The sequence below is a fragment of the Passer montanus genome, unplaced genomic scaffold (genome assembly GCF_014805655.1).
Source record: "Passer montanus isolate IOZ18808 unplaced genomic scaffold, ASM1480565v1 scaffold23, whole genome shotgun sequence".
Classification (NCBI taxonomy): domain Eukaryota; kingdom Metazoa; phylum Chordata; class Aves; order Passeriformes; family Passeridae; genus Passer; species Passer montanus.
In genome coordinates, this window is record NW_024366926.1 from 2944649 (window position 1) to 2972362 (window position 27714).

The 27714-nt window shown below is 42.4% G+C and overlaps 1 long non-coding RNA gene across 2 annotated transcripts; it reads left to right on the plus strand.

The window, feature by feature from the left end:
- On the plus strand, positions 1-26461 carry LOC120502768. 2 transcript variants are annotated; one of them, XR_005627589.1, is made up of 4 exons: positions 1-196; positions 9507-9576; positions 19302-19447; positions 24497-26461. It is a non-coding gene; the product is annotated as an uncharacterized LOC120502768 (long non-coding RNA). The 2 variants fall into 2 exon arrangements; XR_005627590.1 differs by lacking the exon at positions 24497-26461 and adding an exon at positions 20144-20601.
- The last annotated feature ends 1253 nt before the right edge of the window (positions 26462-27714 follow it).

Sequence of the window (27714 nt, forward strand, 5' to 3'; positions counted from 1 at the left end):
GAGCAATGAGTCTGTAGGAGTATGTACTTGTCTCCTCCAGGAATTATGTAGGTTGAGTGAGCCTTTAATGTCAGGGAGGGGAGTTCAAGAGCAGCTGCATTTCCTCTTGCTTGTGGTGGTGTGAGAGTGCAAGTCAATGCTACAGTCCAGTGGCTGAGCCTTTGGTCTGCTGCCTGCCACACAAGCAGAGATTAAGGTAGGCACTTCTTTGTCCTGGGTTTGTAGGGTGCAGTTGTTCTGTTTATGAGCATGATGTGATGTTTTGTGGTGTTTGTGACTCAAGAATCATTTGCAAGTGCTTCCTTCTTCTCTGGGATGCCTGTTGGGGAGAAATCTGAGCCCTTTGGGGAAGCTGAAGTCTGCAATGCAACCTCAAGGGAGGACAAGATGTTTTTTCACCAGAAAGGGTCAGAGATGGGAGGAGTTAACTGTGTTGGGCAGTAGTGTGAGATTAGGTGCTGTGATGAGAGACTAGGCTACGAGATACAGCAAGGTGCTGCTGCCTAAATTACGGCACTTCCAGATTCCAGCTGTGCCCATCCCATGCTTGTCTCACTGACTATCACCACTTCAGGATGCTTCAAAAAAGCATGCAGTCAGCCGCTGGTGTTAGCCAAGAGTAATGCTACCATATTGGAAAGGAAGTGGAGGAAAATATTTTTGACAGTGAGTGAAACAGAGCAATTTCAGTAGGAGACTGTCCCAGACCAGATTCAGCAGAGAGGAACGTGTAGAGAGGCAGCCCAGAAATCAGAGTATGTGGAGGAGTATAAATGCCACTCTGTGTGTCAGGAGAGATGTGGTGTTTCAAAAGTGTGCAGTGAACTAATGTAGATTTCCCCTGCGCATATATGTATTTATTTAGCTACAAAAATAGAAAAGGTGACATTCTCTCTTTTCATGGTGCAGCCCACCTACGGAATTCAATATTGTAATATTAGAGAAAAGCCATTAGTATGGTCTTTAATAAAATACTTGGACCTGACAGGTAGGTTATTGACTATTATAAAGCTGTTAGATTTAATATGAATCTCCTTGGCAAACCCTGGTATTCATCACATTTTCATGAGTAGAGAGAGTTTGTAGATATTGCCAGATGTGGTCTCAGAGTGGAGAGCAACTCAGATAAAAATTGCAAAAGCAGCTAAATGATGCATGGGCTGAAATCCCACTTCCAATCAGACCCAGAGCATGCTGTGAAAAGTTACCTCCCAGCAGTCTGAGAGTCTTCTGAATACTTTACCCAGTTGCCTTGGGAGACAGTGGAGTGGGCAGAAACTGGTTAATCTGACCTTTGTATTAATTTTATCATAGAGATTACTTTAAATCCTGAAGCAGAAGGTTATATAACCCTGTTAGTATTTGTTGTTGCAGCTTTGAAGTGCAGCGCAAGTGTCTGATCCCTGATTTTGTTTTGACTTTTTAAACATCTTACTGTAGACAACATCCTAACTCTTTTTGCTGTATGACATGCTGCTCATTTTAGCACTGCCTTCAAGTTTACAATTTCTTCAATAATATCTTGTGTGATTTTGAAAAAAAAAAATCTCCCTTCTACCTTCCCTGGAGCACAATTTGGTCAGTCCTAATTGATGTCCCAGAGAGAGAAGAGGGAAGGGCTGCTGTGAACTTCCCTGTTTTCTCTTCTGTAACTCCACAGTTTCTAGATTCAGTGCTGAAATTTATTTTGAAGTCATGCCTAGAGATGTTGCTGGTGAAAGTCTTAGTGTTGTTCCTCTAGGTACTGTACAAACACAAATAACAAACATCACATCTTTGGGAACAGGAGCTGTGGGGTTCCTAAACAGAAGGGGCAGGTTTTCAGAGAGGGGCTTTGCCAAAACTGATCCAGCTGCTGCCTATGGGAGACGTGTGCTCTTGCAATCACAAAGCAAACACACATGATCTGATTTCCCTGTGCTGGGATCCTCTTTCTTTGTGTGGTTTGGGTTTTTTTAAAGCTAAGATGCTATTGCACAGCCTCCCTGCTGAGCATTCCTGTTGTCCAGGCTTGTGTTACTGAGTTTTGCCTTTGCCAGCTGGCTCCTGTATCCCATGTTTCCATAAGTGTGGTGTGAGCTGTGAATACTGTTGTGGCCTCTTCACAGGTTTATGAGTCAAATCAAAGGGTTATTTGAGCATTGAGGGAATTAACACATTTGGCACAGGAGATGATAAATAAATGGTGGCTAAAGCAGACAAGGAATTTTTTAGTAAATTCAAGTCATTGGCTGAAAAACTTTGGTAACATTTTTGAGACTAAGCTTCTGTCTGACAAATATCCTTGTCCCAAAGAAAGCACCTAAATATGCTGTGTGGACAACATTAGGACAACTTGAAAGAGTTAACATCTAATCAGAGATTTGGTTTCCTTGATTGACAGACAATTTTCAAAAAGAGTGCGGTTTGTCAAGAAGTCATTCCCTTCTTCTTCCAGAAATCTCTCTTTGAAACCAGGGCAGGCAATTTCCTGCCTGTGATGGCATTCAAGACATGAGATACCCTTGTGTTTGACAGCAAAGGACACTGGTTTCATTTGAGCTTTTGCCTTTATCACTGACAACAATAAAATTGTCAAGTGTGTGATTTGAAACATCAAATTCAGTATGAACTTTTGTGTAAGCAAGGGACATTGGACATAATAACTTTTTTCTCCCATCTGTACTGATATATGGGACATCCAAATTGACAAATGGTAAAAATTGGCTGATGTATGTGTATGGTAGCTTATGTATGAACTATCAACAGACCAGCAAGGTTATAATGAAGTCATCTTTTGAATTTAATAATAAATTCCCCTTTCTCAGCATTGGCCCAAGGTAATGAAGTGATGTTTCTTAGCAGTGAAGACAAAGAAAGTCTTTGTAGCTAGAGGAAGTGCCCATTTTGATTGCGGGTATGGCAATAGTGTCTGTCAAATCATTGTAGTACTATTTTATTCTTATAGCGAAGCTGGATGCATTTGTACCTGACCCAAAACCCCAAAGCTATCTCTTTTCATTTGGAACACATCAATCATGTTAAACAACTGATGATACTGAGTATTTTAGTTCTTGAGTGCCTAAACAGTGAGATTTGAAAGTCACCTGCATTTTAGATTTGCTAACTTCAAGTCTGTGCATTGCGTTGGGACAAATGAGATCTTTATACATCCTTTCAGATACTGGCCTTGATTTTCACTAGTTCAAGTGTAAGTGCTACAAGGTGTGGCTGAGCTGGTTCGTGGAGAAGAGAGCAGACTTTGCCTTGTGAGCCATGACTTCGATGTGAAATGTCAAATCACTAATCTTTGTGGGATGTGTATCACTGTGTTGTAGCTCTGGCCAGGTGAACTGTAAATATTAGTTTTTAACCCTGCGGTTGAGATGATGTCTGAAGTTTTTGCTTTCATACTTTTCAGATTCTGTACTGCCTTATTGTGTAGCTCTGAACTTCATATAAAGTGTTAGCAAGTTCTCTCCACAGTTTATTTAGACAAAAAAATCCTTTTCCAGCCTGAGAACCAAGGACACCGTTGCAGCTTCAGGTCCAAAAAGTACAAACAACAGCAAATTGAGGAAAGCAATCTGGGAGGATGGGACTTCATAACCTGAAGCTGGAATTGGACCATTAACTCCAATATATAAATGGTCCAAAACTTATAAAAGTGTGAAAACTTGTGACTAGTCATCCATCTTGGGTGGGATGGGCACAGCTGGGCTCTTGCACTGCCCAAGGTGTATCCTTTGAAGGCCTTTTAATAAATACCTACTTTATTCCTTTAACTCTGTCCAGCCTCTGTTCCAGGTAGCCTCTCTAGAGGCCTTAGAAGGTTTCAGCTTGTCATAGGTATGACATACTTTTCAAAGTTTTGTGGGCTTTTTTTTTTTCTTTTAAAAATAAATTGGCATTATTGTGAAACTGCACCTCAATACTTTTGAAGTCTTTATAGTGGGAATTACCTCAAACTACAATTATTGGTCTGTAGACTGAGAGCAGCCAAATCCTTAAACCAAAGTTGCTTGTGAGGAGCAGGGACAGAGCAAAAGGTTAACAGGGATCAGAGCTTACATCAGCTGTGTAAAAGCTCAGAGGAAAACTAAATGGGCACATGTTTAAATGTGATAAATTCACAGCAATGCATAGTCTGTGAGAGAAGTCACTCTCCACACTTGTGCTTTTGCCCATTCCCAGGCACAATACCCTGCATTTTCCCTTTACCACTGGGGTTAAGTGCATCTTGGTGGGCATGGCTGGTTTTAGGGTTGGATCTGGTTGATGGTAACAAGGTGTATTGCCATAACCGAAATGCATTCAAGATTGTCCTTACACCCAAAATTTGACCAAAAAGGAAAACTGGTGGCACTGTGCTGAGCTGATCAAAAACCTGTGGGGTCTCACTGAGGTGCTCCAGAAGCATCACTCATTTTTATGTTAGTAGACAATGGCCCCCAAGCCAGAACAGTGTATTGGTTTTAACTCCCAGACCCCTTTCCACTCTTAAATTTCTACTGCCTCCATCCCCCAAAGAGTAAAAACACATGATGCCACAACTTCTTTGTAAGAGCAATTTAGCTTTTGGTGCTGAGTGGCACTGTTACCAGCTGAGTTATGGGGAAAAGCCTGAGTCTAACAGGGTATTTATTTTACTTAGCAAAAATTATCCAACAGTAAAAGCATAGTTCCTGCCATTAGAAATATGACTGTTTGAATAAAAGTTATGGCAATAGTAAGATTCAGCTATGGTATGTTAATTTGAATGTGCAGTAAATCTGTCGGGATTGCAAGTCAGTTTAAGAGCTAAAATATAATTGTTGTAAAACACCAAACTGCAATTTATATGTATTTTTCCCAACTGCTTGTGGGCTAGCAATATTTCAGTTCTACAATCACAATTTGAACCTTTTAAAAGGGTTTTTTTAATACAAGTCAGCAGAAGTGGTATTTTATTACTTTTCTGTTCACGGAGTTCTTTGAATGCAAGATGCTTTTGGGGAGAAAATAGTTTGGGGATAAAAATCAGCAGAGAACAGAGAACTTGCTTCTCTTTTCTGAAAGATAGACATGTCTGAGTGTGCAATGAATAATTTGTCAATCAATTTGCAGCTCAGTGAAAACAACTGTCGAAGTGGGCTTTTTTTACTCAGATTTCAAATGCCATTTGACCCTGCAGATATGCTTTCTGCAGTGATGTTCTGTGATATCAGGTAGATATGTTTTTAAAATAAAAACCCACTAGTAACCTAATACCCTTCTTTAAAAATGACCGTGCTTGCATAATTGAGTATGAAAAAAAAAATCCTATAAGCTACTTTCATTTTGATTAAAAAGTGAAATTAATGCTCTGTCAGCTTGCAGTCTCAGGCATCTTCAGGAAGGTTGTTTCATGTCTCCCTTGCCTGTTGGTTACTCAGGATTTGCTGCCCATCTCCTCAGATGAACTGTGTTGGTCTCTGAGGAAGCAGAGGGGAGCCAGGGTACCTGCATCGTGCTTTGAACATCTGGTTAATATCAGTGATGTGATGATCCTCACACTCTCATTTGAGAGCAAGAACACATCTGAGCAATGGTTTGTGAGCTACCCCCCAAGCAGAAACTGCAAGGGATGGTGGAGAAGAGGCTTTAGAGCCAGCCCAGCCTTCAGCTGGCAAAGGGCTTAGTGCCTTCTGGAGTGCATTCACATTAAACTCATCTTCACCTGGGTTTTCAAGAGAAATTTGTGCTTATATTGCCTGGCAACCTCAAAGGAAAAAACCCAAATTAGCTAGAGGGTGTCTTTTAAGTGCTGAATGTTGGTGCATATACTTAAATTAATTAAGAAGGTTCTCTGAGCTTTTAGAACAAAACCATCAGCTTTGGAAAAAGATATGAAAACAAAATTGATATTGCCTGTTCACAGGCAAGAGTTTTGGGAGAGAAGTCCCCAGGAGCCAAATGCCTGTTTACAGGAGGTAAACCCATGAAGCAAGGTTTGGGGGCACTGATGGCTTTGGGTCCTTATGGGTTAGTGGTGACATGTGAGGCCTTGGGATCTCATGTGCTTTCTGCTCACCCTTGGGCTGTGCCAGGCTCCTGAGAGAGAGGTTATTGCAGAGGGTGTGGTGTTGTGTTCCATTCAAACCCACAGAAGTGCCTCTGAAAATACCCTGGGAGATGCCTGAGGAGAAAGAGAAGGCAGCCTGCTCATTTATCCTTATTAGGAATTAGTTTGCAAAAGCTTGTAAAGCTTCACTGCTCCAGAGGAAAGTTATGTCTGCTGATTGAGTAGAGAAAGGGAAACAACAGAACAAGTTAGGCTAATGTAGCCTTTTGAGTTTTGCAGTCAGATGAGCTTGAGAGATTAAAAGGAAAGAGAAAAGGATGGTGCATATGCTTAAGAAAAGGATAAATCCTTCTTTGTACTCATTACTTTGCTGTGGTTTTGCATTTTACTTCCTTAATTTTGGAGGTTTTTAAAGCATTAAGGAAAAGGGGACTTGACAAATCTTTGGCAGATGTGAGATGAGCCTGAATTAGTGCAGTGAGACCCATCTGCATAGCCTGGGCTGCTGTGACTTTCAAAGCTCACACACTTTACATTAATATAGTGTGATGGTAAGAGTGCACAAAAAGCGAAAACCAGGGATAACTTTTTAAAATTCTTTTGTTACTTATGTTGAAGCATGGTATTTCCTGCTTGCTGCCAGGAAGGGGCCAGGTGCTGCTTGCACTGAGGTGCACATCTTGCATTTAAATGGCTCTCTATCAACATCTCTGGGCAGAGAATGCAGAGAATACCCATCGCCAGAACATTCACAATCCATTTCAGGGACAGGAGGAAAAGTGAAGAAGAGGCAGCATACGGGGAGCAGAATCCCAGTAGAAGTCACTCCTGGCCCCATATGCATGTCTTTAATATCACACTGGTCCTTCCCTGAGCATGAAATTCCCTTGTTGCAAGTCTAGCACCCTTAACCCTCTGCAGGCACACTCAAGGTCCTGCCAGGGTCCCAGGGGTGTGCCAAGGTCATGTCCTGCATGTTCCCTCCACCAGCAGGAAGGGCAGGTGCTTGCAGGGATATGGGCCACTGGCTGTAATTCAGCACCTGAACTGGTGCTTGCTGACAACTGCCTCTCTGATTGCATGTGTTTTTCAGAGTCAGGAGATTGCTGCATAAAATGGGAGAAAAAGGCCTTTCAGATGCTGTTTGTGGTCTTTGGGTTTCAAAATCAAGACATCATCTGTCTGTCAGCAAACATAGCACACAAAAGTTGCAGGAGAATCCTTTCCAGTTGCTATTTCCCTGTAACAAAACAAAACAAGAAAGAAGAAAAGGCATTTTATTGTGAAGTCTCTCAGGCTTGCAAATGCACTCTGCCATCTCTATGCCTTCTTTTGTGTGCATTGTGCTTGGCTTGGCAGGAACCTACTCTGTTATCCCTCCTGCTCCAAAGCAAAGCTGCAAACCCCGTTAGGAGTGAAGTGCAAGGGGTGCAGAGCTTTGGACAGGGGAAGGAAAACAAGCTGAGAGAGGCTGCAGGCATAAGTGCTCATACTGCAAAGGTTAAGAGGGAGATGGAGAGTGGCAGGGCACAAGAGCAGGATTTAAGGGAAAGGAAAAACCCTCCCAGGGCAGGGGGAGATGTGTAGTGACACCATGAGACAGTCCAAGCAGGTAGCTACTGTTCAGAGAGACTTTGAGTGTGTGGAGGTGCAGAGAGAAGGTGAAATGGTTTGAGGGCTGCAACAAGAGGCTGCCTCCTCCCCAGAGCTCTCTGGAAAAGCACACGACAGCCACTGCCCTTTCTTGCCATTCCTCCCCCATTTTTTATCTACTTTTACATCAGCTAGCACACTGTTTTCCATCTCATGACTGCCCAGGCACTGGCAGGGCTGGAAGTGGAGCATGCCCAGTGTTAGGGCCAGCTCTGCTGTCCCTGTCTAATTGTGTAGGAGCAAGGCATCAAAAACCCCTGCTCCTGCCTGTTTGGCCGGACAGGGCTGAAGTAATTTCTCTCTAAATATAACTCTGCACACATGGTGGAGCCGAGCTCTGCTGGCACAGCAAAGCACAAGGAAAAGGGAAGGCCAGATGGCTAATTCATGCTGCAAGGCAGCATGAGGCAGAAGAGAAGACAGGCAATAACTTGGCACAGTTACTGGTTCCTTGGATGCTTTTGGAGAGGGCATTTTACCTTTCTGTGCCACTTAACCTTGGCTTTTCAAGTTGTTTTTTTTGGTTTTTTTTTCAAATGGTGATACCTATTTGTAAGGGACTGTACCTCCCAAAAGGGGATAATCATGGCGCACAGAATTCAGGCATGTAATATACGAAATTTTTAATCAAAAAAGGGAAGCAGGTGCATCCTCCTGGAAATCCAAATCATCCATTTCTGTGACTACAGCAAGCCTTGGCAGGTAAGTATGGTGGTGACTTCACTCATTTGTACCAAACCTGAGTGCTGTAGGATCTCCTTGCCATACATGAGGTTAGAGTTCCCTTAAATCAGTTGGGGAGCACGATATGTTCATTTTAGGAGGACAGACAGCACCTGATCCAGCAAATAGTCCCTTGGTTTGGAGCTAACCTCTGTGGATTTGTAGGTTTTCTTGGGGGAAGGTTGTTTTGGTTCTGTGGGCATGGACCAGTAAGTAGGCTGATAATGACTTTGGGCTTAGTGCCATTTTTGACTGAGTCATAAATAAAAGTTTTCCTTCTTGTGGAGCTACAGGTTTGGCACACAGGTATTTCCCAGAACAGACTCTGATACGGATTTTCTGCTCCTAAACAGAGTAAGTGGGTGAACAGGATCTCTGCTTGCTTAAGATTCAAAAAGTGTGTATTTTATATGTGACTTTATTCTGAGCTTACTGGAGTCCTCCTTTTTGTACCCACTCTGCTTTGAGGCAAGCTTCCAGAGTCCCTGCCTGCCAGAATGGTTTTCTGTCCCCTCGTCCTCAAGCCAGGGCCTCTCTCTATGTCCAAACGTGCAGGTTGTCCATCCTGCCTATGGATACAGCTTCATTTCTAGAGCTGAAACTCTGAGGGCTTGCAGCCTAGTACTGTAGCTCTAATTTCTCATCCCTTGCCCAGGAAGCTTGACTGCTGATCCGTCCATGGCTGGTTTAGATGTGTAGGAATGGGGGACAAGGGACTTGGAAGAATGCAGTGACTCCTCACTGGATGCTCACATGTTGGAAAAAGGGGAAGAGAGTGCTCAAACTTTATCTCAACACTCGATATCTGCCTGGGCTGTTGTGTTGTTTGGGGCAGAGTTCTCTCATCTGCTTTGGCACATGTCGGCTTTGCAGCTGCTGCAAGAGAAGGTTAAGGACTCTTCTCTCCTGCTCAGAGTACACTTAGGAAATTACACTGTGCCACCAAATGAAATGCTCACAGGTATTTCTTTCAGTGTATGTGTGGTTCGTATTTGCCAAGAGTGGAGAAACTGATGCCATGCTGTGCCACAGGTTTCAGGTGACACAAACAATTATAGGTGATGAATTAAGTGCAAACATTGCAAATTATCACCTTCTTTGTTTGCAGCACAGGAGATACAAAGTTGACCAAAGTGGCATTGTGATGATAAAAGCCTGAAACCAAAGCAAGAAAAAAGGTATGCCTAAAACCTCTGCTAATAATTTCTGTCAAGCTGAAACTGGGATTTCTCCTAGGCTGGGGAAAATGAATGCAGTTAGTTATTGACTACTTGCTGAACACTCACAGGCACCACAAGTGGGATTTCAAAGTAACTCCGGCCTCAGGGCTGCAATGTTTGCTGGCTTGCTATTGAGCCAGAATACATGAGATGAACCCCCCCCCAAAATCTGGGATGGATTAAAGTATATAAAACCTCAAGGCCTTCTAAGCATCTAAACAGAAACTGACACAATGATCTGGAAACTTGATTTAGTAACAGCAGGAAAGGAGTAGAGAAAAGTGTCACAAACCCGAAGCTTACAGCAGTCAGCCCAGTTTTACAGGGATTTAATCTGTAACAAGATTGTGTCAAAGTGTTTGAGCCATGCCTAGTGAAATTCTTGTGTCTTCTCAGACACTTCCCCACGCATTTGGCATGGTAAGAGGGATGGTCCTGCAAAGAGCCACATTTGGCTCACAAAAATGTGGTGTTGGAAGAAGGTAGCATGGCAATGAGTGTGTGTTTGCTTCTTAGTTGTGCATTAAGGATGCCATGAGGGCAGAAACAGAGAGATTCTGCAATTTTAGCCTTAGAAAACTCCAAAGCCAAACAGGGACAGGACTGACACAGAGGTAGTTGAATAGATCTGCTCTGTACTGTGAGTGAAAGCAGAAAACCTGTCTTCAAAGTCTCTGGAGTAGGGAGAAATGTTGCTGGCTTACCAGGTGATTGAGTGAAACACTGCCTTTCTGCAGGAAAATGAGGGCTTTGAGTAGTTCCTGTGCTAGCTGCTGTGGCATTTAGAGCATATTCAAGCAGAGTCCTCAAGTACAGTGTGCTGGCTTGTCTAGCTGTTGAAACCAGCTTTTCTGATGATCTCTGGGCATCTTGGACCTGCCCCACCATGCCTTTCTCACAGCAGGGGAAAGTTGATTATACCATAAAGTATCTCTGCCATTCTCCTTGGAGTCTAAAAGGAATAGATAAAAGATGTCAAAATCTCCTCTGAAGCTTGCATTCCCCTGCCACCAGGCACACAAACATTAGTGGGATTTTAGACTCCTAGATTCCAGAAAGATTGAAACCTTGCTTCCCAGGGCAAAAGATTGACTTGGTTATTTGAAGAGAATCAGGCTGCCAACCTTTTGCAATCTCTGCAGAAGGAAATAGCTTCAGTATTGCTTGCTTTATTCATCTGCCATGCTGAGTTAGGAATGGCTGAGCACAGGGCTTGCAGAACAGGATCCAGGCTGTGCTCACACATCCTGCTCCAGCTGCAGCTGTATGGATGAAGCCATTCACTCCCCCATCCTGGGCTCCCTCCCCTCTCTTCACCTCTTGCTGCCAGGCATTCATTCTTTTCATGCAGCCAAGGCAACCACCAACCACGGTGTAATCGCACCCAGTCAGGCTTAGTAAAATATACAGATCAAGATAAACCTGTTTACCTGGTCAGTCTCTGATGGCCCAGCCCTAAAATGGTTTGGGGGATGATGATTTGAGACTGCTGGAAAAAGCAAAGGAGCTTGAGGCTAAGCTGACTGTGGGGTTACCTTACCCAACATCAGCCAGGTCTGCACAGGAGCAGAGCCTCCATCAGTCTGAGCTGCCAGAGAGGAGTTTGGAATGGGGAACTACTGTGGAGTCACACTTTCCAGCAATTCAGCACGGGGAAGACACACAGGAAGCCATGAGCTGTGAGATGTGCACGTTGTGGGTCAGAATGCCATCACCTCGCTGGGCAGAGCACAGGGAGTTGCACATCTGGACCGTGTGGGAGCTGTAATTCAAGGTGTATGGCACACTGGGTCACTGTGCTGGCTGCTGGAGCTGTTTGAGCCTGGACTAACTTTGGTGTGATTCATGGTGTTAATGATGCACTTTCTTTGCAGTGAAGGCAGAAGTCTTTTGTCTTTTCTTCTTCGTTTCAGGATGGTTTTGCTTTACATCTGTCAAATATTATTATTTTGTCTCCAGTTTGTATTAATTTTTGCAAATTAGTCCCCGCAGTGAGAGTCTGTACAAAGGTTTTGTGCTGCATCTTCTAAGCCTGCCTTAATGTCAGTGTTTATCTTTTGAAGCTAATAATTAAAAGGGAAAAAATAGTCTGTGGATTTCTGTCGTGATGCCAGTTGAGTCCATTTTCTCTTGTTGGTAGCTATCAGATCTGACTTGCACCCACAACAGACTGTGTTTGGTGGGGGAAGAGTGTCACTGCTTTTATTTCATGTCTGGCCTGACAAGAATAGTAATGAGAGCAGCAAAGCATTTGCATCCCCAGTTAGCCAGCTACGAAACAGGCAGGCTGAGTCCTCGATGTACTGTCAATTCTGTGTGTTGTGTAGGCAATTAACATTGATGCTGAATTAATTAATGATGAGAAAACATCAAAGGGTTGGGGTGCCTCAGTTCAGATGAGCACCAGAAGCTCAGATTGTTATCAGATTGCCTAGGAGTTGTCTAAGGGGATCTTATAACCAGTGTTTTGCTGCATGCCAGAAAAAGGCTGGGGCTTCCACCCTGTGTGTCATGTGTTCAGACCTCTAAAATGTTCTAGGAGACATTTTATGCAGACTGAGCATTTCTTTTGTATCTGTTATGACCTCTTTTGTAAATATCTCATGAGAAGTCTTACAATTGCTCTGTTTTAGAGATACACTGCATGGGTCTTCTTACAATAGGTTATAAGTCTCAATTTGTGCATTTTAAAGACAGTGAATGAATTCTTATAAGCATGGTCTCCAGAACAGGCATAAATAAAGGGGAGGAGGTTGGCTGTGAGAGTACAGGTAGAATTTGCCATCTAAAGCAGCATTTAGATTCCCCTGTTTCTGGAGACAGAATTAGTCTATGTATTTTCTGGAATAACAGTTACTGATCTTGCCTTGTTGGATGAATCAGAGAAACCTGCTGGATTAAGTTTGTATGACAAGGTTTTGGTAGCAAAGAGGCTGCAGGGGTGGCTTGTCTGAGAAGCTGCTAGTAGTTTCCCCTGCATTGAAACTAGATTATCTTTAAGGTTCCTTTCAACTCAAACTATTCTGCCAGGTTTTGGTGTGTGCAGCAGTATTTTTTGGTCCCATCTTACCATCATAAATATCTATTCTTCCTATAGAGCAATGCAAGTCACTGTGTTAATGACTGAACTGTTGGCTGTAGGAAGGCATGAAAAATAAAACTGAGCAGCATGAGAGTCATTGAAAGGAAATTCCACCACAGTGTGTGGATTCTGGGACAGAAGAGCTGCTGGTGGACCACAATGCAGAATTTCTTCCTGCATTTCTGTCCTCAGAATACAATTAGGCGTGTGATTCCACACGTGTACCTGAAAAAGTTTCTTACTGACAAGAATAGTGAAGTTTCAAAATTAAAAAAATATGAACCAAAGGGAATGAAAGTAGTCAATGTTTTATTATCCAAAGAGAACTTTGATGTAGAAAAGTTGCACACAACCCAAACCATCAATTAAATTCACCTCATCTATGGCCTGCTTGATTTCAAAGGTCTTTGACAAGACTTGTACAAAGAAAGTTTTAAAAGTTCTTGCATTGTAGTTAGTATTTAAAAAATCATGACTTCTTTTTTATGACTACACATACCCCATGCCTCTTCCTAAGGTAGCAAACCAAACATCTGGTTTTTTAGGCTCAATGATGCTTGGATCATGATCAAAGGGAAAGGTTGCCAATTAACCCCCATGATCACCCCACCATGTGTGTTTGATGCCATATTTTTTCCATCTGATTTATTTCATCTAAGCTTGATATTAAATCCCTTACCAAATTCAGATTAGCCATGGCTTTCCAATTGCTCTGACAACACATCAAAGCTCCAGAGGACCCAGAAGATTGAATTAGCCACTGTCTGAGCTTCACTGCTGCTCTTACAGACATGTATCTGTGTAAGCAACAAAGGGAATAAGTGATATCTCTGGTCTGAAACTTTCAGAAAAGTTAAATGGGTATAAGGTAAGACTAAGCTAAATTTAAACAGGAACTACTATGCAGAGTGAGCCATATACAATAAAGCGTGCTTGTATTCCTTATAGAAAAAATTACTAGAAAATAAATAGCAACGAATAATTGGAATAATTTTAGTACATATTTCATCAAAATAGGTTGCATTGTGTTACTAAAAGAAATATGTTTGCTATTTGTATTAAAATAGCTTTAGAAATGGAGGAAGGAGCAACAAGACACTGTAAAAAACCACACTGTACTCTCACTGCTTATTGCAATTATTAGTTACCTTCTCAGGGCTAAGGGACAAACTCTTCAAGTCTGTCTCAGGAAGTTAAGACACTGCCAGGAGCATGCAGTAGTGAGGAAAACTGAAGGCGGTGCTTGGGAGAAAGAGGGTAACAGTTTGTTTAGAAAGAGGGGGGAAAAAGATAAAAAAGACTGTGAATTTAGTCTTTAGGGCTCAAAAGACTTTGTGTGCAAGACTGCCTTGATCTCGTTGTCCAGGTAGAAGAGCTGTACCTCATCTCCAAGGCTGAGAGTTTTTTGTTTTTAAGAGGCTGTATGTGTCCCTCACACCTCAGTGAGCAGTCTAAATCAGAGATAAATGAGCTGGATTTTGTCCCATGCCATTGCATTACAACAGTGACAATGACCAGTAGGTTGGGCAGGGCTTTGCTGTCACTTTCTGGGGCAACTCCCTGCACGTCCTCTGGTGTCAGATGCCATGATGTCTATATAACTACATCTAATCTATTTTGTGGGAGCAGGTGCAAAATCTTGGGGCTGGCAGTTGGAATTAGGATTCTGTCCCCAAGGGTTGTTCAGAAGTCAAGGAAGACTAGTACAAGTCTTTGGACCTGTGCCATGCATTTATTTTATTTTTTTTTTTTTGGTTTCTCCTTCAAACACATCTGCCACTTCCTGGTGAGAAAATTCAGAATTTTTCCATTTGGGAGACTGTGGGGAGTAATTTCAGAGATGAAGCTCAGGCTCAAAACAGGAAGAAAAGCATAAAGGAGGGAGCTGTGATTTGTTGAAAGGACTAGTCAAGATGTGGGGATGAGGAAATCCTTTGGGACCTTGAGTAGGAGCTATGCAGGATGGGAAGAAATATCTGTAGCAGCAGAGTGGGTTTTATTGACTGTTCCTTACAAAGGCAATTGTGTAAAATAGTAAAGCATGATACAGTGGCACTGGAAGGGCATTTCTTAAAAAGGTAGAAAAAATTCCTTGTTTGAAAAGAAAGGTCAGAAGAGAATAATATAAAATACAGAGTCAAATGTGGTCACTCTCACACAATGGTCTGATGGAGGAAGACTCTCCACTGTGAGACGTAGTGCCTGTGTTAGGTAATAGTTATGCTGCTTCAGGAGGTGACTGAGGCCAGAGTTTGGACCCATGTTTTGCTCTCATCTTGTCTTTAAGATGTGCTGTGTGGCCAGGTATGAAGGCTTTGTGAAGAGGCAGGAGGTGCTCTGCATTGTGGATGGGACAAGGAGAGACAGTTTTCTATGGCAACAAGAGGAAATATTCCTGGCAGCTGGCTAGTACTGCCCTAAACTTAAACCATCTGCAGGGGCCTTGCAATATGAAACCTGAGGTCTACTCCACTCAGGTATGTTTAAGTGCATGTGTAAAGCTAAGTATGTAAATTAAGCCTTTTGTTTTCAGTGTTTAATGAATCCAAGAATGTTTATTGTCTACATCCTTTGAAGTCTTGGCAATACTGCCATGGTTGCTGTTAAACTTAGGTGCGTGTGCGTAGGAGGAAGGGCAAACTCTGAAACAGGAGAATATCATTTTTCAGCAGCTGATTGGCCAGCCATGGCCAATAATATGCCAGTACTTAGTTTAAAAAAAATTCCAAAACACTCACAGCTACACAACTTCAAAACCAGACTTATGATACCTGTCAGCATCCAAAATATGAGTCTGATGTAGGAATGTTCTGAGCAAAGATGCTCAGGAATTTATGTACTCACATCTCTAGCACTTGGAGTTTAGTTTTTCCCAAATGTGCCTACTCAATGCCAGCAAAACTGTTTTGGTTCCTTTCCTTGAAAAAGATATTTAAACAAAAAGGCTTTTTCTCTGTACTGAGATCACGTTCAGCTGTACAGATGGTTTTGGTTTTGTTGTAGCACACTCTTACCCATATCACTAGCTTCCTTTCTAAAATATTCCTTCCTTTCCCCTGCTTTATTTATATTAGCTTTTGGGTAACCTGAATCTCAAGATTTTCTCTTAATAATAAGTGTCTCCAGACAGTTTATCTTTGGGCAAAACAACATTCATAGGCAGATCATAAAGTTTTCTTCCAGATAAGTGTTGGAAATCTTCTTCTGTTTAATGGTGAAGTGGGCTTTGTTTCTTTTAAGTACTTTTTGGGTCAGAACAATTTTTTCTTTACAGTGGAGTGCTAAAATGAGCCAGAATAGAGCCAGTATCATCTGCTGACCCCCCTTCAAAACATAGGAGAGAAAACACTCTGCTCCTCCTGCCAGTGAACCTGGCAAAGCTTCTTTACCTAAAACATAATTTCCATGAAGATCAATAGTCCTGACTAAATGAATTCAAAAAGAGAAGTCACAGTGTTGTCTGGGAATGTCTGCTGCTTACTGGTTCTTGCCATTAGAAATCTTGTACTCCACTCTTAGCTGACCTCCTCCAGCTTTGATTTTAATCAGGAGTGTTCTTAAGGCTTTGTCTTTGAAATAAGAAAAAAATAATTTGGTTGCTCAAATGCCATCTGCAGTCTTTCAACAAAAAGAGGCCATTCAGAGCAGCTGAAAAGCAGCACTGAAATGGTAACTGAGATGTGAACCCCAGTTCAACCTGCTTCCCCCAAGTTTTCACATAGGCTGGGAAGGACAGGAATCCATGGGAAGACTTTCAGAAGCAGAAGTGATGAGAGTTTTAAGTTGCTTTTGGTTATTCCCTTTGCCATTTTCAACCCTGCATCTGAGCAGGCAGAAAGGGGAGGGCACCTGAGGAAAATGGGATGGGAGAGGCACAAAAATGAGGCTGAGCACTCAAAAGTGTTGGAATTGGCCCTCATAGCCAGACTATTTTCCCAAGATGCATGTCTGAAGTTGATAGTAGAGTTGGTTACAGAAATACAGATACTTAGAGCTCAATTTTCAAAATCAGGTTTTTAATTCAGCAATTAAACACCTGCACACTGATTATTCAGAAAGCCTGTCAGCACTTACCTCTTACAGTGGGTGTCAAGTGCCAATTTTAGGTCTAAGTGCAGATGTAGGTGCATGAACAGAGGGTTTCAAGATTGGAAACCGGGCTCTTAACAACAACAGGTTCATCTGCCTGTGACTCCTCTGCAGTGAGTAGCAAAATCAGCTGAGCTTAAAGAGGGAGAAGGCTGAGAATAAGGAGCACAATCCAGCTAATAATAGCTGCTGTTATGAAGCTGTCCAAAGATGACTTGCTGCCCAACAAGGAAAGTACTGTTCTGTGGAACAGGGCAGCAGGCTCTTCAACTCCACATCTACATTTTCTTGCTTTGCTTCCTTTTAGTTTCTAAACTGTTTTTCAGTGCCTTGCCCTGCAGACTGAGCACATAATTTATTTAAAAATAGATTAAATATTTAGCACCTTCAGAACCCAGAGAGACTGGCTGCTGTTTGACATCCTTCTCCCATGGGTAGGGGTAGTGTGCTAAGGGGCACCAGTGTACCCTACCTGCCACAGGAGTGAACAAAAAGCCTGAGTGCTGGAGTCTGAAGGAACAGAGGAAAAGAGTGTAATGAAAGACAGGATGCAAAATGAGACATTGAAGGTAGCAGGGCAAACACAGCTCCTGTCATCAGGTTTCACCCTGATCTTGGGACAGATGGCCTATCATTCCTAGCTTGTGCTTCATGATCCCCGGGGAGCTGTGATCAAGTATTTCCTTTAAATCCAGGCTAACATACTGATAGTGTGAGCCACATATATCACAGATTTGAGGTATGGATTTCTGCTTTGTTCAAAGTAAACCCAGAAAGAAAGGCAGCCTTGTCAGCCTTGTGCTAATATCTGCTGGGGTATTTCTTGTGCAAAGGAAAGGAATCAGCTTCAGGTTGTGAAAGAGGGAGCTCAATTTCTTCATATACCCAGCCAGAAGCTGACTGAGAAAAAGAAGCAATATTTCCAGTGTGCAAGGCTCAGAGCAGGGACAAAATGCCATGAATATATTTGTGCAGGACTTTCTAGAGGAGACAAAAGAAAACACACCAAATGAAGGAGCTCAAGCTGGTATAAAGAGCCTTGCAAATGCCAGTAAATGGAGATAGAGCCTTTCCTTAAAAAGTTTAGTTCTTTGAAAATAAAACCCCCTTCTCAACCAGAGCAGGACTGCTCATTATGATTAACAAAAGGCTGAGGTGTGCATCTGAAAAGGCAAATTTACTGTGGCCTTGAAGGAGGTAGAGGAAGTGCCTGTCAGTGCATTCTCAAAAGTAAAAGTGACTGTACCCTAACCTATTGCTCCCTGTGGGTGGGAGAAGGATGGCAAGAGCTAATGTTCTTCCCACTATTAAAAGAAGTAATGCTGCCTCCCATGTAATTGTAACAGGCTGAAATGGCATTTTAGAAAGATGCCTGAGTTGGCCCTGGCCTCCGGAGAGCATTATAGTTCAGTGGCGCTGTGTTAGGAAGACAGGAAGGTCATGAAGAAAATGCTGCTTGGGTGCCATGGGCAGCTGCAGCTCCTGCAGCACGGAAGCTGCCACCTCTCCTAAGGATGGCACTGTAGGGTTCAGATTTAGAGCATTAATAGTTTATATTCTTCAGTTTGCCATCAACATTTATCAAAGTAATACCTAACCAGTCTACACCAGAGCCAGCAGACCTTTGTTTTTGTTTGCTCCTCTTCTCTCTTGTAGTGTGGGGTAAATTAAACAGAAGGACCTCTTCTCCTCTGCTGTTCACTTGTTTACTCTTTCCTACCCTCTAGTCTGCTCCTTGCCTCTGTTGTGAGTCTTGGCACTACCTGTTTGGAATAAGAGTGCATGAAATGGACAACAGCTGCCCAGAGCTGCTGGGGCCTCAAATCCTTTTCTCAGCAAATAAATGAGGAGAAACCACACCCAGCAGGATTGGTGAAAAGAGGAAAATTATTATTATCAGTGTCTTAGACATGTCAAATGATGCTGTCAATAGTAGAGCCCCAATGTGCCTGATACTCCTGTGTATCTGTTGTGGGAACACTGCCTCTATTCAGAGAAAGCAGGAAAGAGTCAGAGAGGGGATTAATTATCTTACAATGAATCACTGCAGGATTAGAACATTTGTTTCTATTTACACTTGGGTCTTCTTTCTCCAAATTGCAAAACTTATTCTAGAAAAAGCATCAGCTCCTTGTCTTGTGTCATGCTGGTATTGCTGAACTTTGAGTAGATGCCCTCTCATTTGAGATTGTTGGTGCAACAAAGCTTTACTGATTTAGTTGCTGGGAATTAAAAAAAAAAAAAGCCCCCAGTTATTAGGCTGCTTGTTAAATCCCACCATAGCTAAATAACATCTGGCTTTCTATAAATACAGCAAGCCAGTCATTAACAGTGGGACTATTCACTGTTTACAGAGCTGCATTTGAAGAGAACCAAAATGCAAAGTATTTGCTGAAAACTGCACAGCATCTGTCTGCAATAGACTTTTGATAAACCCTGTCTTACATTCCCATCATCTTCATATTCTACTATTTGGATATTTTGTGTATAACTAGCTGTCTTTTTTTTCCAGAGTCACAGACATGTTGCTGCTACAAGCACCATGAGGGTTTCTAAAGTGCACAGAAACTTCTTGTGTTCAGAACTACAACCTTGGACCCCTGCTTCTATTTAGATATGTGCAGAGAGTTCATCAGAACCAATCAGCGTTTTATCCAGGTAAAGCCTTTTGCTAGATCGGGCAAAATAAACACAAGTTGTGCATTACATTAGGGGATTTGTTAGCATCATCTTAGTTGTGATCATACTGCAAAGCCCAGCCTCACAGCTGTGTGTTGAAAAACCAGAGGAGGTGTGCAGAAGTTAAGGATCTCCATCCACTGAGGCTAGACATCTTTATAATCCACAGTTATATAATCCATGCTGCACAGTTAATCCACTGACACTCCAGGATTGGGCTGCACAGACAGACCATTGCAAATAGGTACATTAAACCAGACTTCTTTGCACATGCTGTAAGTTATAAAGCCTGCTTTTCATTGCCTTTTTCCTGTGCAGATATGCTGATGCTTAATAAAACTCATTAGCCATTTTCCCAGGGGCTAAGGAGAGAGGAATTTTTCCCTACCTGCAACCCAGCTCTGTCACACATGTCTAGTAGCTAAAAGTGTGTGAGAGATCCATTTGCTGTGTGTAGCTAAAAATTACCAGAGAGGTTAAAAACCCTTGGGTAGACAGGCAAGGGTATGCACAGTGAGATACCATAATGATTCCTTTCAGGGAAAAATCAGACTGGAAGGGGATGTTTGCAGCCAATGATAGAAGTGCCTGGCACCGAGGCACTGGCCCTGTGTGGTGAATCCACACTGGTTTTTCTCTCAGTGGGGCTGCTGCATTAATGATATTTCCCAGCAGGATGCTCCAAGGAGGTGACACTGGAGGGCCAGAGCAATCATTTTTTGCTGTGAGAAAGGCCCGATAGCTGGCAAGGCTCTCGGCTGCTTTTGCAAAGGTACATTCACCCACATCAGGATGCCCAGGCTCCAGCACGTGTTGTAACTATGTTCAGAAAAATCTGCTTCTTTTTCATTGTGAATAGAGATGGGCATGGATTCTTGCACCTTTTCCTGCCTGCTTCATGCTTCCTTCCAGTCTGACCTCCTCTGCTATAGTATTGGCAGCAGTCTCCTGGGGAGGAAGTCTTTCTGAAGGAGAACAAGTTGTTTTGCAATGCACCAGAAAATGAATGAGTTTGAGCTCTGCAGTACCCATTTTGAGCTTGAATTTTAATTTTGATTTTTTGGTATCATACTGCCATCCATGGCTTCTAAGTGTCTTCCACATGATAACAATTAGAAATTCTAACTAGTAATTTTATGGAGTCTGTTAGATAAATATCCTTCAGGACTGTGCCATAGGGCTGTAGTTTTCAGTATCACAATGGCAGTGCAAGGCACAAAATGTCTCTTTTGTGGAAGCTGCTGGTGATGCATTTTCTGATGTTATGGACTGTACATTTGGAGGAACTGGAAAGAATATGATCATGAAGTGTTTCCTGGATGGTCCTGTGGCAGCATTCCCAGTCTATGCACAAACACGCCCCAGTACATATAGCCTGAACATATTTTTAGGCTTTTAAGAAAAAGATGCTTAGAAAAATCTCCTCAGCAGAAATACAAACAAAAATTCTAAAGGAAAAATAACATAAGTTATATCCATTCACAAAACCTGCACAACAGAGCTCCTGAGTGCAGAATATTCATGGGGTGAGAACTATAGGAAGATGCCATACTTTGCTTTTTTGCCTGGGACAAAAAAGTGCATAACCTAGTGCAATGGGTAAAGCAAGTAAGTACATCCTTCTGCTTTGTGTCAGCCCAACAACAACAACAAAAAACAAACAAAAAAAACCACAAAAAAACCCCCAAAACAAAACAACACAAAAAAGAAAACAAAAAGAAAACAAACAAAAAAAAGTGGAACCACTCTGAGTGACCCTGATCAGAGATAGGTTAAAAAATAAATCAAGCTATGCTTACCCTTGGCTGTATGATGGATCATAAACCTGCTGAGATCTGTGTGGAAAATGTGACCACGACCCAAGATCCTGTGGGCTGTGCTCTCCTCTAGCACTGTGTTCAAGAAGGCAAATGTGGGGGGCTGAACACTTTGAAACTCAGCTCAGTAACCGCAAGTGCTGTGGAATATGCACTGTTTAAATATTGTCAGTAAACCAAGGAAAGCTGTCAGAAATTGACGCAACTTTTGATGTGCAAAACAGGAATGGTAGAGGTTATTGCAGTTTTATGCAATATGGAAGGAAGAGATATTTAAAATTAAACAGGAAATTGGCATATAGTGACAACAAAGTGAGTGAAGATGTTTATGATGAGATCCCTTCAGCCTGTGGGGCTCTGTAAATGCAACATGTGAGCAAAATTTTTTGTTGAAACCTTCATGCCATGTGCTTAGCCCTGAGAGAAAGAGACATGAAATTAGAAAAGAGGCAAGGATGAACAATATGGACTTGAGATGTACTCTGTCATTATCTTTAAGTAAGGGAAGAATATAAGCACAATAGGAGTATTTAGGGCTGTAAGAGACCTTCATACACCATCTGTAGTCTGATCTTCAACCTAACAGAGTTTGTGGAGACCTTGGTGTTGAGTATTTCTTATGGTTTTTAGAAACCATTGAAGGATTTAAGTAGCTCAGGTCTCACCGGAAGAGAATGATAGCCTGAGGCTGAGATGTAAAAGTGCTGAGAGAGCCAAAGCCACAGCCCCAGGGCCGTCACCTCCACCAGAAAAAGCCCAGTGCTAAAATCAAAGCAGCGGTGAAACGCGCTCCTCTCCATGCCAGACGAGAGAGCTCCCCAGAGCACCTGCCTGCTAAATCCCCTGAAACCACAGCTGTGTTATTCCTTTCACAGAGATTGGTGGGGCATTCTCAGCCCCAGCTCATTTAAATCTTTGGCTGAGGTATTAGCACAGAGCAGAAGGGAATGAAATAAAGTGTGCAGGGGATAGAAATGCACACCAGGTCTCCTGCTGGCTCCTAAGGTGAAATCCCAGTGTTGACCAGTTTATTGTGGCCAGCTGAGGTGTAGAAGTTGCACAAACTTGCAGGGCAAGACAAAAACTTCTCTCTTTTTTTCTGGGAGTTTTCTCCCTTCCATAAAGCTTGCTACTGCTGTGTCACCCTCTAAAGAGACTTAGCCACTCCATGGGAACGTGCATCTGCAAGCCCTTCTGCCTATATAATTATCTACACATAACTAATCTGGGATAAAACTGACTCAAAGTTGGACATTTTCCAGCTTAATAAATTTCTTTAAAGCAGGGAAGCCCAAAAACATAACCAGTAATATATTGCAGGAAATAGTCTTCAGTTTTAATTTAAAATATTTTACTGCTGTCATAAGCTTTAGAATGGCTTTTTTAAAGTGTATTTTATCTGGTCTTTCTATGATATAAACTCTTAATTAGTCATAATCAATGGAAATTTGGAGAAATGTGCACCACCATCTAAAGCAAGAGTTGCACTGCTGACCTATGTCAGCCTTAGGGAGCAGATGACAGTGGATGGTAAATGCAGGTCTTGTAATACAAAATAGCAAGTTAACTGATTAGTAATTATTATTGCAAATAAAATGTACCCTGAAATTGGTACTTTACTGTGTTAATAAATTTTTGTGTAGCTTTTCTCTGTAAGTATTATAGCCTTGCCATGTTGAGATGTTTTCCAGCCATAAACAAGGAGGCTGAACATGACAGTGGTCCCATCCTAGAAGGAGGAGGGTTCTGTCCCCCACAATAAATTCCCCTAATGAAACCCATCTCCAGTGCTTCATTCCTCACATAAATGCTGCAATGCCAAGTTGGTACTAAACTGGTAGGACTGCACCACATTAATGGCGTGTGAGCCCAAACTGCCAGAGAAAATACTTTATTGAAATTCAGGAGACCTTGGGCCTGGCCAAAACACTGGAACCATCTAACCTAATATGAGCCATCTAATAGTACTCTACCCCATGGGCCTTTAGGGTCACCACGTGATTGATGCAAAGTTCAAGGCACCTCTAAGAGCAATTGTTGTACAGCCAAAGGTATGGTGTGTGTCCACAGGGGCACAATTTGGGCCTGGACAGAGATGGTTTGTTTGGGTGGTAACACCACCAAACTGTGTTGCCCACAGTGTTACTGTGACTGGCCCATTCAAGTCTGTCTTTTCTTGTTTGCTGACATGTTCTTTATCTTCAACAGCATTCAGAGGTTGTCTATCCATAGTAGTTTTCATGCAATGGACAGACTCATTTTGGGCCAAATATTGAGAAAAAATGCTTAAAGGAGAATGAGAAGGTAGTCGTATTATTTTTCTACAGATATGTGCCTCATGAAAACCCTCTGATCCTCCTTCAGAAAACCAGGATCTTGCTAAGATATGCTCTAGCTTAAACCACAAGCCCCTAAAGTGTGAATATGTATTTAAAACAGATTTTTGGAGGAAAATGAGCCATTATTCCATTTTCATTTTTTCCATTTTTTTCTGCAAAGAAAAAATGTGGGACCGGTGTTATGCACTGCATAAACAAGGGATGGAGGGCAAAGACTGAAATCGGGCATGAAGGCACCTGTCCAACATCATGGAACAAGACACAGCAGAGGCACAGGAAAAATTCCACTGTGGGGGTGGAAGGGAGAAAATGAGACTTGAAGGAAACTCAATGAAAAAATACACCCTCTACCATTTTCTTTTTCTTTCTTTTTTTCTTAAACCTAAATCTACCTGGCATAGTGTTAAGCGCTATTCCAAATGAGTGTTGTTATAAATAGTGCTCTGCAATGCAGCCTTCACATATGACTGTGTCAGCCTGCCGACAGCAAAGTGTGTCTCCATTTATAACCTCACTTTCTTACCTTGGTTCGTCACCCTGATTTGCCACTATTACCTGGGAGCTGACAGCTTCCAATTACAGTCACATTTGCATTTCCAACAGGAAGCATCAGGGTCTGGGTTTTAAAGGTTTGATCTATTCTTTCCTGAACAAGTGTTCTCTCTGAAGTCCATTCAACAACTTGTTTCTGAGATTGTCATCTTTTTCACAGAGGTGTTTTGAACTGTAGTGAACCGTGTGGATCCAATGTAGTGCTTACTAGAAATCTCATACACCATTACTGAAGATTTCAGGTGTTACTTTGAAAGTTTTCTGCATTTGTACAAATAAAATGACCTATCAATTTGGATCAAAGTTGTTTTTTTTTATAGATTTCTGCAGGTATAAGCTGCTCAATTGCTCATTTAAAGTGGCTCAGTGAGTGACACATTGATGTGAAGACAGATTTGGAAAGAAGTCATGGAGAAATCAAGGCTGGTGAGTGAGGTAAATTGAAGGAGAGTGCGTGGGAGCTGCTGCTGCTCAGGAGACAAGTACAAAGCTTGACCTGCCCTTCCTTTGATGTCCAGACACCGCAGGACTTGAGACCAGGAAGCCAGATCTTCCAGCTCCCTGTTCCTAAATTCAATCTTTCTGCCCTTTTAACTGGCTTCTGAATAGGAATGAATAAGTGAGGAGTAATGTCACTGACAGAGAACAATTCCCCAAAGGAGCTAAGCACTGCAGGCTCTAGGGAAGCTGGTGAAGCATCTTGGAAGTGCTCTGCAGAAAAAAGATGCCTCTGGGGAGAACATTTGTGGGATCATTTGTATGGCTGAAGATGTATCTCATACCTGATCAGCTTTGCTGTTGTCTGATCACTGTGTCGCCCTTTATGGCCCCAGGACATCAACCAAGTAGGGTAGGTCCAAAGTAGGAACTGTGCATCTGAATGATTGATTTTTTTTCTTTTTTAAAGAGCTAAGTAGAAGCTGAAGCTAAAGGAGAAACCAAGGGACTCCTAGATCCTGGCAAGGAACATGTCAAAAAAGCAGTCTGAAATTTGTAGCTAGCTCAACAGAAATCCTGCTGGCAGTGGAGATGAGAGAAACAGACCCAATTTTCCTTTCAAATAGCTGACAGTGGGTAGAAATTAAGTCTCTTCCATGTTACTTCTCAGCTTCTGATGATGCCTGCTGACAACAGATGCCACAGTTAGAAGGACACAGTCCAGGAAGGAAGGCTGGTGCATCTGCCACCTCCTGGTTTGTGTCTTTTGTTCAAGCTGCAGCCATCCCTTCTCTTTGTATTTAGTGGCCTCTAACAGACCACTGCCCCTCTACTCTGTGCAAGCAGGAGACAAAAGCAGCTCTGAAATAAATGCCTTCTCCTCAGAGAAGGGCTACTTGGGAGTGCTGCTCTCATCCTGACCTGAATGGAGAATCCTTAAAAAGAAGGACTGGGAGAAGTTGCACTGGCCATGTCAGGGACAGCCTGGAGTTGCTGCTGAATCTTGCTTTTGTACCTTCATTTTCCCTTTTAGCAGCAGGTTTGAAAAGTGACATCACCTTACATCCTTCACCCATTATTTAGTACTTTACAAGATTAAATAGAATCTCTTTGGGTACTTAAACAGGGACAAGGCACAGGAAACTGTATAGCTTTCTATCCTGCTGGGATCTGAAAGTAAATAAGATTTGCTTTTTAATCACAGAGTCATCTTTAAAACACAGTATAAAGGGCAATTCTCTCCTCTTTCCAAAGAAATTAATTTTGTGGTGTAAGAAATTGAGAAGGAAGCAGGAATGGACTGGTGAGACTTTGTGGGCCAGAAGTCATATGCTTCAAGCAGCTCCCTAGTGTAGTTAATACAGTTTGATTAAAATTAGCTTGGTTTTTTGTTTCACTAGTTATCATGCAGTATTGCTCCCAGCTCTGAAAACCCACCCTTCTGGGTGCAGGAGGAGCTCCAGAAGCATTTCTCCAGTCCTGTGATCAGTTATTCCCAAGTGAGGTGGGCCAAGGCAGCAGTCACAGTGTAACTGCAGGATGGATTTCAGCATGGGCAGGGTGATGTCAGAATGCCACAGGGCCATTGCCCTTCTGCAATCCCTGAAATGGCATGGGCATGTGCTAGAAAGGACCCAAGACACTGCTTTTCAATGGGCAGGGAAGATTAGTCTGGTCTGATTGATCTCCAAAGTGAAACACAGGGAGAGAAGTGAAGGTGCCTGCCTTGGGGCTTTGGATCCCTAAGAGAGAAGAAAAGGGTCTGCAGAGAGTGGGACCAACCCACCTCTGTATGTTGTTCCTGAGAAGAGTATTTTCCTCCACAATGATGCTGGGGCTGTTACAGGCTGCACCACACACACATCTGCTGTTTCCCATCTAAATATCATGCAGCATGGGGGAATACCAAGCAGAGACACCTGTTCCTGCACTTCAGTTGATAATTTTCCTAATTATATGACATTTGTTTGTGGGTCAAAACATACTAAAACAACCACTTAGTGGAAAGCTGGTTAGAGGTGTGTGACTCACTAATAAAATGGCTGTGCACTTAGTACCTGTCAGAAGAGCCCAAAGCACCTACTGGATTTTGAGCCTGATTTTCTTTTCCCTTTCAATTCAGGAATGTAATTTTCCCAATGCAATTCAGGAATGACCCCTATCAGTGATTGCCCATGTATAGGCACACACATAAAGGCTAAGAGGAGGAATGTCCTTAAAAATGGATGGGGAGATTAATTGTGTGTGAAATGCCCTAGACAACTTGGGTCACCCTATTTGGAGTTGTACAGTGCCACAGGCTGCAAAAAACATGGAATAATGAGTGTATATCCTGGGACTTCCTAGGACATTGCTGCCCAGTACTTGAATCTGTCTACATGTATGAGAGGGAAAAGAATTTACCAGTTTGGTGATAGGATGAGGAGCATCACATAAGGAAAAAGCAAAGCAGTTTGGAAGCTGCATTACTTAGAGGGATGAGGTATTGAGCCTTTCTCTCTGAAGTTCTTGAAAGCTGTAAAATGCAATCAAATGTGCAGGACTGGGAGAGATAAAACACCACAAGTGTGTGTGAAAGAACAGTTTCCTGAGGCACCTTTGGTCTTGCCCACACACAATGAATTGCTGTCCTTTCCAAGAGAGGCAATGGGGCAGAGAGTGCAAACAGGGAGGGAGGAACACACATCTTGCAGAAGGGATTTATTATCCACTTTGGAGGTGGGGATACACACAGCTCTGGGAAGCTTTCATTATGTGCTTTTGTCATGATTTCTACATGTGCTTCCAACCATGTTGCTGAGTCTCCTGTTGTGCCAAGGTGTTTGTGTTTCCTTACAGCCCTTTATGAATCATGTCTGTGCTATGCAGGTTTTATGTTTTGAAGAGCCAAGAGATCTAATGAGACCTATTCCTGTCTCTGGCATACTGCGATTATTTATTGGAAGAGAAGCAGTCAGGTATGAAATGAATGAATTTCATAAGCAACTTCTTTTAAACATGTTCTTTCAGTTCTTTTTCCCTTGAGACTTCCCACCATCCTGCGCCTGCTTTCCCCACTTGATCCGTTGTGAGAGAATTGATTTCCAAAGAAAAAAATCCC